General features: G+C 36.6%; 1 protein-coding gene across 10 annotated transcripts in view; it reads right to left on the bottom strand.

Annotated features, from left to right (window-relative positions):
* The window catches only part of Ptpn4 (protein tyrosine phosphatase non-receptor type 4), a 177,514-nt gene extending 161,469 nt beyond the window's left edge, over positions 1-16,045 (bottom strand). For 3 of the 10 annotated variants that reach the window (XM_040294121.2, XM_040294122.2, XM_021722024.3), the window contains exon 1: positions 15,622-15,717. The gene's annotated coding sequence lies outside the window, so the exon portion shown is untranslated. Of the gene's footprint in view, positions 1-15,621; positions 15,759-15,903 lie in introns of those variants that run through there. The other 7 variants (XM_040294120.2, XM_040294124.2, XM_078017252.1 and 4 more) reach the window with 4 other exon arrangements.
* Between the last annotated feature and the right edge of the window lie 200 nt (positions 16,046-16,245).

Here is a 16,245-nt window from a genome sequence, read left to right as displayed (position 1 = left end):
ATGATGGCTAATTCAGACAGGAGTCACCAGAGCACCCAAATGATGGTAGTTAGAGGTTTTATGAGAAATATTAGCAGAGTCTTGGATATTTTTCCATCCAAGAGTTATCAATTGCAAAAAGAAAAATGGGAACTGGGAATGTAGCTCAGTGGGCCTAGTATAAGGTCTTGGATTGGATCCCCAATGTCACAAAAAGAAAAAAGGAAAAATGATGGCTTCACAATAGAGAAACCTAAGGAACATGAACTTACAAAGTGTTTAAGGTTAAACACCACCCGTGGTTGGATAATACTGTATGTCTTCTACTTGCACTAAGAATAGCACACCATAAACCAGTCATCGTGGAATATTCCTGTAATCCTAGAGATTTGGAAGGCTGAGGCAAGAGAGTGCAAGATCCAAATCAGCTTGGCAACTTTGCAAGACTCAGTTTCAAAATTTTTAAAAATGGGCTGGGATGTAGCTCAGTAGAGTACCTCTGGGTTCAATCCCCTGTACCACCAAAAAACAAAAACAAACAAACAAAACCCCCCCACACACTTCTTCATTTCTATGGTATTCTGGCAAACAATGCACTCAGTCTATGTGAGAGGAACCACTGTATAGAGGGACATGTTACATAGGACTGCACCCTTAAAAACTATCAAGACCATAAAACACAGGAATACTGAGAAAATGTTCTAAACTAAAGAAGACTAGGGCAGAAGATGTGGCTCAGTGGTGGAGTATTTGCCTGGCATGCTGAGGCCCTGCGTTCAATCCTTAGCACACGCACACACAAAAAGATGTAGAAGACAAACTAAAGAAAACTAAAGAGACATAGTTAAAGGCAATGAGTAACTCTAAATTGGATTCTGGACAAAATAAGGACAGCTGGGAAAACTTGAATGGTATCTACAGATCTGAAAGTAGTATTGTATCAATGTTAATTTCCTGATTTGATAGTTATGAAGAAGACTTCATATTTTGGTAAATATATAGTAGAATATTTAGGGGTGATAAGTAACATGTCTACAACTTGCTCTCAAATGGTAGAGAAAAGGTCAAATGAGATTACCAATAGTGTATTCCCCTGAAATGAAGAAACTGGGATGAAAATGAAGGACCAGCAATGAGAGATGGTTGGGTAGTTTCACTGAAACCTAAGAATCCAATTAGACCCCATTGAAATACCAATGACATTCTTCATAGAACTAGAAAAAAGACTTAAAATCTGGAAGAATAAAAGACCAGAAAAGCTAAAAAAGCATTACTAGAGGCATTATAATACCTGACTTCAAATTATTTCAGAGTTATAATTATATAGTTATATAAAACTGCATGGTACTGGCATAAAAAGAGTAGGGACCAATGGTACAGCATAGAAGACAGAGAGATAAACCCACACATCTAAAGTCATCTGATCCTTGACAAAGGTGCCAAAAATATACACTGGAGAAAAGACAGTCTTTTTAACAAATGGGTGCAGGGAAAACTGGTTATTCATACATAGAAGAATGAAACTAGACCCTTATCTCCTACTCCACACACAAAAAAATCAACTCAAAATGGATCAAGACCTAGGAATTAGACCATAACTATGCAACTCCTAGATACCAAGAGGTAATAAATGGGATGGCATCATATTAAAAAGCTTCTGCACAGCAAAGGAATAATAAGATTGCCAAGTAAGAATGTGACTAGAGGGCTGGAGCTGGAGCTCAGTGGCAGAGCACTTGCCTAGCATGTATGAGGCAATGGGTTTGAGCCTCAGCACCATATAAAAATAAACAAATAAATAAAAGCATTCTGTCCACTTACAACTACAAAAAAATTTAAAAAAAAAAAAAGAATGTGACTAGAGAACCTAATTTTAAAAAAAATTAAATTTTTTTTAATTTTTCTGTTTTAGTTTTACATGACAGAACGCACTTTGATACATCATATGTAATTGAGTATAATTTCTCATTCTTCTGGTTGTACATGATAGAGAATCACATGGGTCGTATAGTTATATATGCATACAGGGTAATAATGTCTGATTCATTCTATGATCCTTCCTACTCTCCCTTCACTCCTCTCTACTTAAAGTAACTCTATTCTTCCCTAGCCCTCCCCGCCCATTGTGAATTAGCATCTGCATATCAGAGAAAATACTTAGCTTTTGGGTTTTTGGGATTGGCTTTCACCTAGCATAATATTCTCCAGCTCCATCCATTTACCAGCAAATGCCATAATTTCATTCTTCTTTAAAGCTGAGTAATATTCTATCGTATATGTACACCACATTTTCTTTACCCATTCCTCTATTGAAGGGCACCTAGGTTGGTTCCATAGTTAAGCTATTATGAATTGCGCTGCTATAGACATTGATGTGGCTGCATCACTGTAGTATGCTGATTTTAAGTCCTTCGGGTATATTCTGAGGAGTGGGAGAACTGGGTCAAATGGTTCTTCTGAGGAATCTCTATTACACTTTCCAGAGTAGTTGCACCAATTTGCATTTCCATGAGCAATGTATGAGTGTACCTTTTCCCCCACATCCTCACCAATATTTACTGTTGCTTCTATTCTTGATAACTACCATTCTGCCTACAGTGAAATGGAATCACAGAGTAGTTTTGATTTGCATTTCTCTAACTGCTAAAGATGCCGAACATTTTTCATATATTTGTTGCTCAACTGTATTTCTTCTTCAGTGAAGTGTATGTTCAGTTCCTTAGCACATTTACAGTTTTTTGTTTTTGTTTTGGTGTTAAGGTTTTTGAGTTCTTTATATATCCTGGAGATTAATGCTCTGAGGTGAATGTGGTAAAGATTTTTTTCCCATTCTGTAGGCTCTCTCTTCACCTTATTGTTTCCTTTGCTAAGAAGAAGCTTTTTAGTTTGAATCTGTCCCATTTATTAATTCTTGATTTTACTTCTTACCCTTTAGGAGTCTTGTTACGGAAATCAGATCCTAAGCTGACATAGTGGAGATTTGGCCTATTTTTTCTCCTATTAGGTGCAGGGTCTCTGGTCTACTGCGTTAAGTCTTTGATCCACTTGGAGTTTTGTGCAGGGTGAAAATTAGGGGTTTTAATTTCATTTTGTTACATGTGGATTTTTAGTTTTCCCAGCACCATTTGTTGAATAGGCCATCTTTTCTCCAGTGAATTATTTTGGTGCCTTGGTCTAGTATGAGATATCTGTATTTATGTAGGTTTGCCTCTGTCTTCTATTCTGTACCATTGGTCTACGTGTCTGTTTTGGTGCCAATATCATGCCATTTTGTTACTATGGCTCTGAAATATAGTATTGTGATGCCTCCTGCTTCACTCTTCTTGCTAAGGATTGCTTTGGCTATTCTGGGTTTTTCATTTTTCTAAATGAATTTCATGATTGCTTTTTCTAGTTTTCTGAAGAATCTCATTGGGATTATTTTGGAATTGCATTAAATCTGTATAACACTTTTGGAAGTATGGCCATTTTGACAGTATTAATTCTGCTTATTCAGGAAAATGGGAGGTCTTTCTATCTTCTAAGGTCTTCTTCAATTTCTTTCTTTAGTGTTCTGTAGTTTCATTGTACAAGTCTTTCACCTCTTTTGTTAGATTGAGTCTCAATTTTTTGTTTTTGTTTTGTTTTGTTTGAGGCTATTTGTGGATGGGTTAGTTTTCCTACTTTCTCTTCCAGTAGTTTTGTCACTAATGTATAGGAACATGTTTGATTTATGGATGTTGATTTTATAACCTGCTACTTTGCTGAATTCATTTATGAGTTTTAGAAGTTTTCTGGTGGAATTTTTTCACTCTTCTAAATATAGAATCAGTCATCAGCAAAGAAAGTTTGAGTTCTTTTCCTATTTGTATCCCTTTAATTTCTTTCTCATAATTGCTCTGGCTAGAGTTTCAAAGACAATGTTGAATAGAAGTAGTAAAAGAGGGCACCCTTGCCTTGTTCCAGTCTTTAGAGGGAATGTTTTCAATTTTTCTCCATTTGAATGATATTGGCCTTTAGTTTAGCCTATACAGCTTTTATGATGTTGACGTTTGTTTCTACTATCCCTCGTTTTTTTTCTAGTGTTTTGAAAAATGAAGGGGTACTGAATTTTTCAAATGCTTTTTCTGCATCTATTGAGATGATCATGAATTCTTGTTTTTAATCTTGATATGATGAATTACACTTGTTGATTTCTGTATGTTGAACCAACCTTGCATCCCTGGGATGAACCCTACTTGTTCATGGTACACTATCTTTTTAATATGTTTTTGTATGTCGTTTGCCAGAATTTTACTGAGAATTTTTGCATCTATGTTCATCAGGGATATTGGCCTGAAGTTTTCCTTCTTTGATGTGCTTTTGTCTGGTTTTGGTATCAGGGTGATATTTTCCTCATAGAGTAAGTTTAAAAGGGTTATTTCCTTTTCTATTTCATGGCAATTTGAGGAGTATTGGTATTAATTCTTCTTTGAAGATCTTGTAGAACTCAGCAGAGAATCCAACTGATCCTGGGCTCTTCTTAATTGGTAGGCTTTTGATGGCATGTTCTATTTCGTTGCTTGAAATTGATCTGTTTAAATTGTATACGACGTCCTGATTCAATTTGAGTAGTCTCTAGAAATTTGTCAATGTCTTCAAGATTTTATATTTTATTGGAGTATAAATTTTCAAAATAGTTTCTGATTATCTTCTGTATTTCAGTAGTATCCATTGTGATATTTCCTTTTTCATCATGAATTTTGGTAGATTTCTCTTTCTCTTTGTTAGCATGACTGAAGGTTTACCTATTTTTTCAAAGAAAAAACTTTTTGTTTGGTCAATTTTATGAATTGTTTCTTTTGTTTCAATTTCATTGATTTCAGCTCCGATTTTAATCATTTCCTGTCTTCTACTGATGTTTATGTTGATTTGTTCTTTCTCTAGGGCTTTGACATGTCATGTTAGGTCATTTATTTGTTGACTTTTTATTCTTTTAATGAATGGGCTCAATGCAATGAACTTTCCTTTTAGCACTGCCTTTATGATGTCCCACAGATTTTGTTATGTTTTATCACTATTCTCATCATTTACATCTCTGTATTTTTTTTATTTCATCTTTGATTTATTCTGTTATCCATCCATCATTCAATAATGTTTTATTTAGACTCCAGGTGTTACAATAGCTTATATTTTTTTATTCTCTCATTGATTTCTAATTTTATTTCATTATGATCTGATAGGATGGAGGGTATTAGCTCTATTTTTTTTGTATTTGCTACAAGTCACTTTGTGGCATAAGATATGGTCTATTTTAGAACAGGATCCATGTGCTGCTGAGAAGTGTGTTTGCTCATTGATAGACGAATATTCTATATATGTCTGTTAAGCCTAAATTATTGATTAGTGTTATTTATATCTAGAGTTCTTTATTCAGTTTTTGTTTGGAAGATGTATCCCATAGTGAGAGAGGTGTGTTATTAAAGTCACCCAGTATTACTGTGTTATGGTCTATCTGGTTCTCAAAATTTAGAATGGTTTGATGTACAGAGATGTTCCACTGTTTGTGGCATAAATATTTATGATTGTTATGTCTTGTTGATATGTAATTCCCTTAAGCAGTATGAAATGGGCTTCTTTGTCCCTTCTGATTAACTTTGGCTTAAAGTCCTCTTTATCTGATATGAGGATAGAAAACCCTGTATGTGAGTGATATGTTTTTTTCCCATCCTTTCATTCTGTAGATGTCTTTGCCTATGAGATAAGCCTCTTGTAGACAGCATATTATTGGTTCCTGCTTTTAATCCAATCTGCCAGTCTCTGTCTTTCGATTGATGAGTTTAAGATTATTATTGAGCTATGATTTGTGTTCCCAGTCATTTTGGTTTACTTATGGTTTTTAATTTGTCTTAGTTTCTCCTTTGATTGACATTTCTTTAGCATGTTCATCTTTGGTGGTTTTCACTTTTTTCCCCCTCTCACTTCATTCTCATGGAATATTTTGTTGGGAATATTCTGTAGTACAGGCTTTCTAGTTGCAAATTCTTTTAACTTTTGTTTATCATGGAGGGTTTTTATTTCATTTTCAAATCTGAAACAATTCTGCTGGATAAAAAATTCTTGGTTGGCATCCATTTTCTTTCTGAGTTTGAAATATATTATTCCAGTACCTCCTAGCTTTGAGGGTCTGGGTTGAGAAATCGTTGAGATCTGAATTGGTTTCCCCCTATAGGTAATTTGAATTTTTTCTCTCACAGCCTTTAAGATTTTATCTTTATTCTCTGTGTCAGTCATTCTCATTATAATGTGTCTGCTGTAATTTTGTACATTTGGGATTCTGTAAGCCTTTTGTATTTGATTTTACATTTCCTTCTTTAGGTTTGGGAAATTTTCCAATATTATATCATTGAAAAGACTGCGCATTCCTTTAGTTCGTATCTCTGCTCCTTCATCTATCCCAATAACTCTTAAATTTGGTCTTTTCATATAATCCCATTATTCTTGTTTGGATGTCTGTTCATGGAATCTTACCATCTTTTCTCTGCATGGTCAACTCTATTTTCAAGATTATATATTTTATCTTCATGGCCTGAGGTTCTATATCCCAAGAGGTCTTGTTTGTTGGTGATGCCTTCCATTGTTTGGCTTATTGACACCTTCATTTCAAGGACTTCTGCTTGGTTTTTTTCACAATCTCTCTTTATTGAAGAGATCCTTCACTTCCTGTGTTTTTTCTTTCATTTCTTATACTATCCTTTTTTTGCAGATCAGTTTAACTATGTACATTCTAAACTCCCTCTCTGACATTTCTTCTACTGTTTTGTCAGTGGATTCTGTCCCTGGAGCTTCTTGGTTTATTTGGGGCACTTTATTCCTTTGTTTTTTCATGTTGTTCGTGTGTTTCCCCATCTAGCAGTATTGATCTAAGGCAGCACAAAATTCTACTCTGCAGACCTATGGTGTCCCTGAAGGTTTCCAGCACCTCGCTTTCAAGGGGGGAGACCAATATCAAAAGCACCCAACGCAAACCACATATAGCCCCAAACCCACTAGATCCTATGAAGTCTTCCACAGTTTTCTCACAACAAAAAGAAATAGTTTAATTTACTGTCCACACTATACATAGCAAATTTGTTAAAAGGGTTCACAATTCCAAATGCTGGACAAAGAGAACAGAAGTAGTGCAGGACACTATGTTAATGAGGGAGGAGGAGAGAAGCCATAAGCCATAAGCAAAAATCTACAGTTAGAGTGGGAAAGAATTGACAGAGACTGACCTTTAGTAGGAAAAAAATACAGAAATCCAGGAAAACAGACAAGCGAGAGGAAAAACCTATATAATAAAAATATAATATACAATAAAATGCAAAATACCATCCATACACTAAAATCCTCAACAAACTGATGCATGAAAAAATACTTGGAACCAAAAATAGTAGCTAGCTAGAGAAGGGGGGGGGGTATTTAAAACAAAAGCACATCAAACGGGGATGGGGGCGCTCAATGGAAAACTGAGCAACTGCTTGCTTCAGAGTTCAAAGTTTTCTCAGACCTGTCTGATTCTTCATAGGACTGCCATACAGACCCAGCTACCATCCCTCTAATCTGGATTTCAATACCCCAAGCTTGGTCACATTGCAGACCAAAGATCTCCAAGCTGTTCTAATTTGCAGGAAGATGATCAGGGATGCACTTACATAGGGAAGTGACCCTGAAAAGGCACTGCAAGATGGCAGTCAACTTATAGGAAGACTCCAGGCGCAGCCAACCCTGCAGGCACTTTGACACTGAACATCCAGGTCCCCGCTGGTGTCCCCAAACAGAGGCAGCTCGCCCTCAGATGGCAGTGGCAGCAAACCAGCTGGCACCAGGCCCCAGGTGCTGGCTGGCATCCCAAGATGGAGGTGGCCATGTGTAATCAAACCTGCAGGCACTCTGGCAGCGGACCTCTGGCCATCAGCAGCAGTGGTTCAGCAGCAGAAGCAGCAGTCCAGGGCAGCAGCACCATGTGAATCAGTTGACAGGAGCAGCACCAGCAGTAGCAGCGTTTGGAGAAAAGACTTCCAGGTGACGACAGGGAGGAGCGGGCAACTGAGGCAGCAGTAGGTAGAAGTGGCATCTGCAGTGCCAGAGAAAAAACCTCTAGGCAAAGGCGGGGGCAGCAGTGTGGGAGAGGCAACCATGCCTGGAGAAAAGACCTCTGGGCTTTGGCAGCGGCCTCTACTGGGAGACAATCTTTGTTGTCTACTCTTCCAAAAGAGCTCTAATATCTAGCGGGGTGCAGTAGCGCATGCCTCCCCAGGGGCTGGGGAGGCTAAGACAGGAGGATTCCTGAGTTCAAAGCCAGCCTCAGCAAAAGCAAGGCACCAAGCAACCCAGTGGACTGTCTCTAAACAAAATACAAAATAGGGCTGGGGATGTGGCTCAGGGGTCGAGTGCCTCTGAGTTCAATCCCCAGTACCCACCTCCAAAGAAAAGAGGTCTAATATTTAGAATATATAAAGAAAAAAATCATATAACCCAATTAATAAATGGGCAAATTGAACTAAATAATAGCTATCAAAAGAAGAAATACAAATGTACTACAAATATAATAATAATAATAAACATAAAAGGAATACTTTTATAGTGTTGGTGGATTGTAAATTAATACAACCACTATGGAAATTGGTATGGAGTTTCCTCAAAAGACAAGGCATACAACAACCATAGACCCAGCTATACTACTCCTCAGTATTTATCCTAAAGAATTAAAGTCACCACACTATAGGGATACATGCATACACCCATGTTTACAGCAGCACAATTCATAACAGTCAAACTATGAAATCAGCCTAGTTGCCCATAAGTGAATTAATGGATAAAGAAAATGTGGTACATATACACAATGGGGTTTTATTCAGCCATAAAAGTGAATTTATGCCACTTGCAGAAAAATGGATGGAACTTGAGGTCATTAATTATGTTAAGCAAAATAAGCCAAACTGAGAAGGTCAAGGGTGGTATATTTTCTCTCATCTGTCGAAGCTAGAGAGTAAAAAAGAAAAGAGAGGTGTTGGGGGGTGGGCAGGGTAGTCAGGGATCTCATGACAGGAGATCAGAAGAGGGACAGGATCAGGGGACAAAAAGAGGGGAGGGAAGTGCTAGGGAGTGATACTGGCCAAATAATATTGTTATCTTGTGCACATGTACCAATATGTAACAACAAACCCCATCATTATTTACAACTATAATATATCAATAAAAAAAATGTGAAAAATAAATTTAAACAGAATACAATTAGACATAGCAAAAAGATATGCCCAGGTTATCCCTGGAAATGTAGAAAGGAAGTTTTTACTAAGCCTGCTACAGTAAGTTAGGCACAACAAAACGTTTCAGGCTCATCTTGGGTACAAATGAACAAATAGACAGTTCGGGCGCTCTAACTACTTTCCTTGAGACTTTTCATTAGGCTTGAATTTCAAAATGTTAATTTTTTAAAATCCAATAAGGACTCATGACAAACTTGGTGCCTAGCAAAATACTTGGCTCACTGACGGTACTCAATAAAAATTACTTGGCCTTCTCAAAGGAGAAAAGAGGCCAAAGAACAAATCTTAGCATCATTTTCAACTTTTTGCCTCCTTCCCCCATATCCAAATGGAGTCACAGTTCTAATGAAACCACCTAATCAGTTTTCACAGTCCTAATGAAACTACCTAATCAGTAATCTCACATTCTTATTTTTATTTCCCCATTCCTAGCCTTATTATCCCTCACTTGGCATGCTAAGATCATCCTTACTTATCTCCCTACCCTATTTCTAACCTCATCCTTGCACCATTTTTACATCCTTGTATCATTACCTAGAAGCCACGAGTCACCTTTCAAAACCTATTCCCAATCTTATTCCCTTATTCAAATATCCTAATTGTTAATGCTGATTTCCCACATAGTTGCACCAAAAATTACCCTCCCCCAACAAAAATGATGAAGAAAATACTGAGGAGTGGGTAGAAGAAGGGAAGACAGGGGAGGAAGGGGAGACTTTGACTTGACCTTCTTTATGCTTGCTTTAGGACTTGGTATGCGTTTTATTCTTGACTATGAAGTGGGGCTGCCAAGAGTGAATGGATAAACTCTCCAACACTGTTTTTCACAATCCTTTTCCCAAGTTGGCACCAAAATAATTTTTTAGCACAATTGTATAAACCAAGAAGACTATGAAGCCAAAAGAAACCATCCTAAGGCTCCAACATACCCAATGTGAAGCTCTGTTTTAAAGGTCTTAACATGATCCCTTTCATTGCCCAAACATAAGAATCCTTAACTAGGCTTGTCTCCCTCAATAGTCAACACATATGCACACACAGATTCATACACAGGAGTAGATACCACACCCATCAAGAGGTGAATATACACAAGACAACTTGCATTTCTCCAAACACACTACCTACTCTTTCGTACTTCTGAATTTTTGTACACACTGTTCTCTTTCCCCAGATCAATTCCAACTCATCCTTCAAGACCATATTCCAAATACCACTTCTCATTTCCCCCAGATCTTATTACACTGTCACTCTGAATTGTGTTTGTTGACATGTGTTACCACTCTAGAATTTGAGCTCAAGGACAAGAATCATGCCTTATTTTCCTTTATGCCATTACTCTCACTCTATTAAGAGGTAAAGAAATGCTTACAACATCATTTCCCAATAAACCAAAAATTTCAAAAACACATTAATTAAAATAACAATGCAAAACTATACAATCAAATCAACATCTTTTTCAAAACAAGACTACCCATTGTAAGAATTTTGAGAGAGAGATTTGGCATAATCCTGGACCATTATCCCAGTCCTACAGTTTTAGACTGAGGAAAAATTTTAAAAGTTAACAAGAGGCAAACGACTAAATAAATTATGGAATATCACCTGAATTTAAGCAAACATTTAAGCTACATTCATGAACATGGGAATGGGAAAATGGAAAAAATAGTAATACCAACTACCACTTTTTGATCATCTATTTAAACACAGTGCTAGATGCTTTATATGTTATCCTAATCTCCACAATAAAAGGCCAAGTGGTTCAGATGTTACATAATTTGCCCAAGGGTTTTTTTAATTGATTCTCTGTAGTTATATAAAACACTAGGATATATTTGACATAATCACAAAAGCATAAAATATAATTTGCTCTAATTCAGTCCCTCCTTTCTTCCCTCTACCCTACTGGTCTTTATGCAACTTACAGCTTTTTTTTTTTTTTTAATTAGTGTCTTGTAGATATACTTTATGTTGGGATTCACTGTGCTCTATTCATGTATGTAAATACAAAAGTTAGGTAAAATGTAGAATGTTTTCTCTGACATGCACAAGGTTTTTGAGACTAGATTCCAAACCAGATCTGTTTCCCTTATATTTGACTTAAAATTATATCTTGACTACACAATTTTCCAGGAAAAAAAAATACAGGTATATATGCTGTATGTCTATATATTACACATCTATATATAATATAAATAAGTATTGATAACTATCCAGAAGGAATAAAAAATATTACAATGGTGATTACCAATAAATGTTGTTACAGTATTTATCATTTTTTAAAATCAGGAACTTTTAAAACGGGAATTACTGAATAACAAACTAAACTCAAAGCAACACAAACTAAGCAAGCCTTGTTTTTAATTTTATTACATTTTGTAGGTAACATTAAAACTCAAGAAAAGCTGTAGGAAGATATAATAAACTGTATCTGAGCAAGTATATTAACCCCAGGTGGTGTCACCAGGACTCAAAGCCTGATCTTTATGAATGGATTAAGCATCATTCTTCCAGAAAAGGTGAATTTTGAGAACAGCTTAAAGGAGGCAGATGGACTGCAGGATGGTTAAACTGAGAAAAAAATGATGGAGGGAAAAACAAGAATGCTTTCTTTTTTAAAACAAAAATAAGAAACAGCATTGGTGAGATGAAACTGAGGAAAGTCTTCAAGGGCCAGCAGATAAATTGAGAATAAATTTGGTAAGCACCAGGGAACTCTACATATTCTTAAATGGAAGGTGACTTGCTGAAATATGATATTTTAAAAATTCAAACTTTGTTCCAACATATAGTACTGCCTTGGATTACCCAATCTTTTCAAAAACTCTGTGTGTGTGTGTAATCCATTATTCTTTATGTGTGATTTATACATATTCTCAAAAAGAAAATGACTGAATAAAAATCCTTATATGAAGAATGGGCACACTGCAGAGGGGAGACTTTCACATATGTTTGTATTAAGAGCCAGTGAACATTTAATAAAAATTACAAGAAGAGATCTTAGAAATAATCTTTTAATGGCAACCCCACTGTTTACACAATAGGTTAAATGGAGACTCTAAAACAAAATAACATGCCTAACGCCATACACAAACTTGTAGAAGATTACATACTAGAACTCAGATTTCATAGGATGCAAGATATAAGGCTGTGTTGTCCAACACTATCACATTCACGACCAGATATGGCTAGCATCTGTGAACCACATTTTAAAGTGATTAAAACTAAATACAATTTTAAATTCAGTTTCTCACACATAACTAGTCACATGTCAAGTGCTCCACAGCCACAAATGGTTAATGGCTACCATATCTAACAGTGCAGAAAAAGAACATTTCTATCATATTTGTCAATTATACCTCATTAAAGTGTGGACATGAGGGAAGAATATTTCCACAATGCAGAAAACTTAACTGGACAGCCCTGATCTAAAGAATAAGCTTTACAGTAAGACAAATGTGGTCTGAATTCCACTTACTAGGAGTATGACTCTGGACAAGTTATTTAATTTCTTTTTACTTCTATTTCAGGGGTAGGACAGGGGATTAATAATACTTACCTCACAAATTATACTTGATGATGAACTGGAATAACATGAAATACCCCTTGTACACTGTCTGACACTTAACAAAATAATAAATACTATTACTCTTCCCTTCTGGAGTCTTTTTTTTTTTCCCCTAGTACTCTAGATAATCTCCTTGTTAAAAAATATAAACACAATAACCCACCCAAGTTAATATTTTCCCCTCAAAATAGTCCATAGTATGAAAACCTGAGCTTTTCTTCCAGTATTTCTACTTCGGAATAATGAAATAAAGAATTAATGTGAGGGAAAATACCTCTAATACAGAGAGTGTGACAAATTTTCCCTTCTCTTTTCCCCCATTCCATTTTATATTTGATTATACTGACTTCTCATGCAAAGGATATACAATAAATTAGGCTGTTCTTAAACAACTGACTTCCACACCAATAAATACCCTAAAGTGCTTCTACATCATATTCCTTCTCACCATCGGTACTAATTGAATATTAAATGAAGAAATAACAATACCTTCCTCCTACAGTACTTTCCTGGCAAACAATACAAGGATTTCCAGAATGCTAAGCCAATCTTCAAGGTTTCACAGCTTCTAGTGAGCCAGTAAATTTAATCTACCTCGACTATAGCATATAAAAAACTTCATAACATGCAATAACCCAGAAAAACAACAATTCAATTCAGTTTGTAACCAGTGCTTTTCTACCAATAAACAAATTTTATTTATGAGCAATAATTCATATTTAGCACCATTAAATCATACAGACTTTCATTGCTAGTGAGGTCAGAGATTTTTGCATACCTAATAAGTAACAAAAAATTCAAGAACTTTTAACCATTTCCCTTTAAACAGCCACTAAACAAGTTAAGATCCTTAAATATTTTTTAAAGGCATTCCTGCTGTTTAAAAGTGACCAAATTAACTCTCTGAAGGACGAAACAAAGTATTCTCAATATCAGTGCCTCTGTGAAATTATCTGGTAGTCTCTTTGTTCCTTAAGGATAATTCACTTAAATAAAAACATGGTCAACATTCCCCTTATTGAGTGTAAACAAAATCATAAATAAATACTAGACCAATAACAACAATATTTCCACATACATACTGTCACTATACAACTCAATTATATTTAATAGATGAAACTAAAATATATCAAGTATATAAACCACAGAGTTTAACAACAGTCTACAGGGATCATATAAGTTTAAAAAAATTGAAAAAACTTTTTAAAATTATTATCCCACATAAACTTATTACTATTTTACTTTACACATTAAAATAAAAGTTAGGCACCTTTGTCTGAACTGATGAAATTTAGTTTGTGATATTCTGTACTTTTTTAACACCCTTCAATAATAATGAAGTGTACACTGGTCACAGACTAGTTTAAACGAATTTTCCTGAGGCTGCATTCTAAGTACATCTGACCCAGAAAGTATTTTTAGCAAGTGCATTCAATCAATGCTGGTTTAATGCCTAGCCTAAATTAGAAATTAGGTGTCATAAATTTAAAGTAACATGTTACTAGAGGTATTTTAAAGATATTCAATTACGACATAAGAAAAAAAAACACAAATTTGACACAATCCATCCACAGCTAACATTTTAGAAAACAGGCAATAAGAAAGTCACATCTTCATCTATTACTGCTTTTTGAAGAATCCCTGGTTTTCTAAATTAATAACTAGCCTACTCAATATCTTAAAAAAACTATAAAATAGTGATGTCTCCTTGTGTTCAAAATGTCTTGCCAAATGTCTAAAACATACTAGCTAAATCACAATTACTATATGCAAAAAAGACCATGTTGCTCTTACAAATCACTTAAGATCATATTATAAAACCATGCACATGTGTAAATGCAAAATGAAATAGATATGTAAGCCATAAAAATGTTAAGAGATGCAAAAATAGCTATTATGGTAAGTGGAGCAGAAATTTATTCTGACAAAAAAATGGTGGTATCCACAAACTAACTTAACTCTTATGAGTCTGTAAAGTAGTTCTGTACCATACACAACTTTTGCTTTCAAAAGTTTTCTTTTCCTTTAAAACAATGTTCAATTTAAACTTATCAAATTCAAGATTTAACTGATATATCTAGCTCTATTCCATTGAGGACATTTGGGGCTCTGAATAATCATTTATTTTAAGGTCATCCCCTCCCCCTCTTAAAAAATGAGAAATAATTTCCTCCCTCTGGCACACTAAGCTTCAGGAAGCCAGGATTTTAAAATGCCCTGGCTTTTACTGTACCAGTCTTCTTTCTACTCAAATCTTCTATTGCAAGACGGATACACTGACTTTTTTTTCCTCCATAGATATGTTTTAAATGTTTTATTGTGCTGTGCTGTTTCAAGTGGACTCAAGATTTCGTCACAAAAACTTAATATTAAATTTCATATTCGAAAAGCAGCTGGTTTGTTGCAGATATGTCAGGTCCTCCTAGAACAAGGCTTTGAAAAATCCTGCAAATCGTCCTTGTGCATACTGATGTCACTCTATGATGCAAGCCCAGACACAGTCTCCCATTCTAAGTTTCACAGAAATATCCATACGTACATCAGTGCAACTGTAAACTGTTCCATTTTAAGGAAACCCTGGGAAATGCATCGGCTCATCTACTTAGCTGTATCTCAACTTTTTTGGCCCAACTACAGATTTCTAAATACTAGCGTATACTGGTAGAAGCATTAGAAGGTTAGAATTTGAATAGTAGAGATAGTGTGCTCCTGCAGCAAGCAAGAAGCGCTCCTGAGCCAATTTTAAAAAATCTACCAAGAATTCTACCAGCAATGGAAAAGTCCATAAAGAGTCTAAAGCCTTACATAGAGTTCAGGCACCGCGAAACGTTCCATCTTCGTACGTATTCCATCCCTTGTTCCTTCATTCACCCATAAGAGATTTCAACTACAACGTTGGGAACTCCAAGAGCAAAGGTCCCAGGAAAAAGGAAAAAAAGAAGCGTCCTTATTTCCTTCCTTTTAAATCAACCCTGTACCTCCGGTTTGCCCTATTTGGCACCTCCAAGAGCCTCACACGCCCCAGGTAACAACCTTGCATACAACGTGCAGGGCCGAAAGGCCGGCGGGCACCCGAGAGCCTCTTACCTTCGTATCACAGCCGCGTCCTCTCGGCTTTAGAAAAAAAAAACCTCGAGGCCCGGACGCACCCGGGAGAAGCGCGTCTGCCGCGCCGCGCCGCTCCGGGGGCTCCCTCAGCGCTCCCCTAGCAGCAGCCGCCGCAGCGGCCGTGCCACGGCCGGGAGCCGCCAGCACCACCTCATGCTGCGGGGCTGCCGCGGGCCAGCGCAGCCCGGGAAGTGGCAGGGAGGCGGGCAGCCGGCGCCCTCTCCCACCTCCCTGCGGGGATGAGATAATCCACACCCCCCAAAAAGCGACGTGGGGGAGGGGATCTGGGGCGGGGGGCCTGGCCCCAGATCTCTGACCCTC

This window comes from Ictidomys tridecemlineatus, chromosome 7, assembly GCF_052094955.1.
Source record: "Ictidomys tridecemlineatus isolate mIctTri1 chromosome 7, mIctTri1.hap1, whole genome shotgun sequence".
Classification (NCBI taxonomy): Eukaryota; Metazoa; Chordata; class Mammalia; order Rodentia; family Sciuridae; genus Ictidomys; species Ictidomys tridecemlineatus.
Note: the sequence above shows the minus strand (reverse complement) of the source record. Positions and strands in the feature narration are given on the sequence as shown.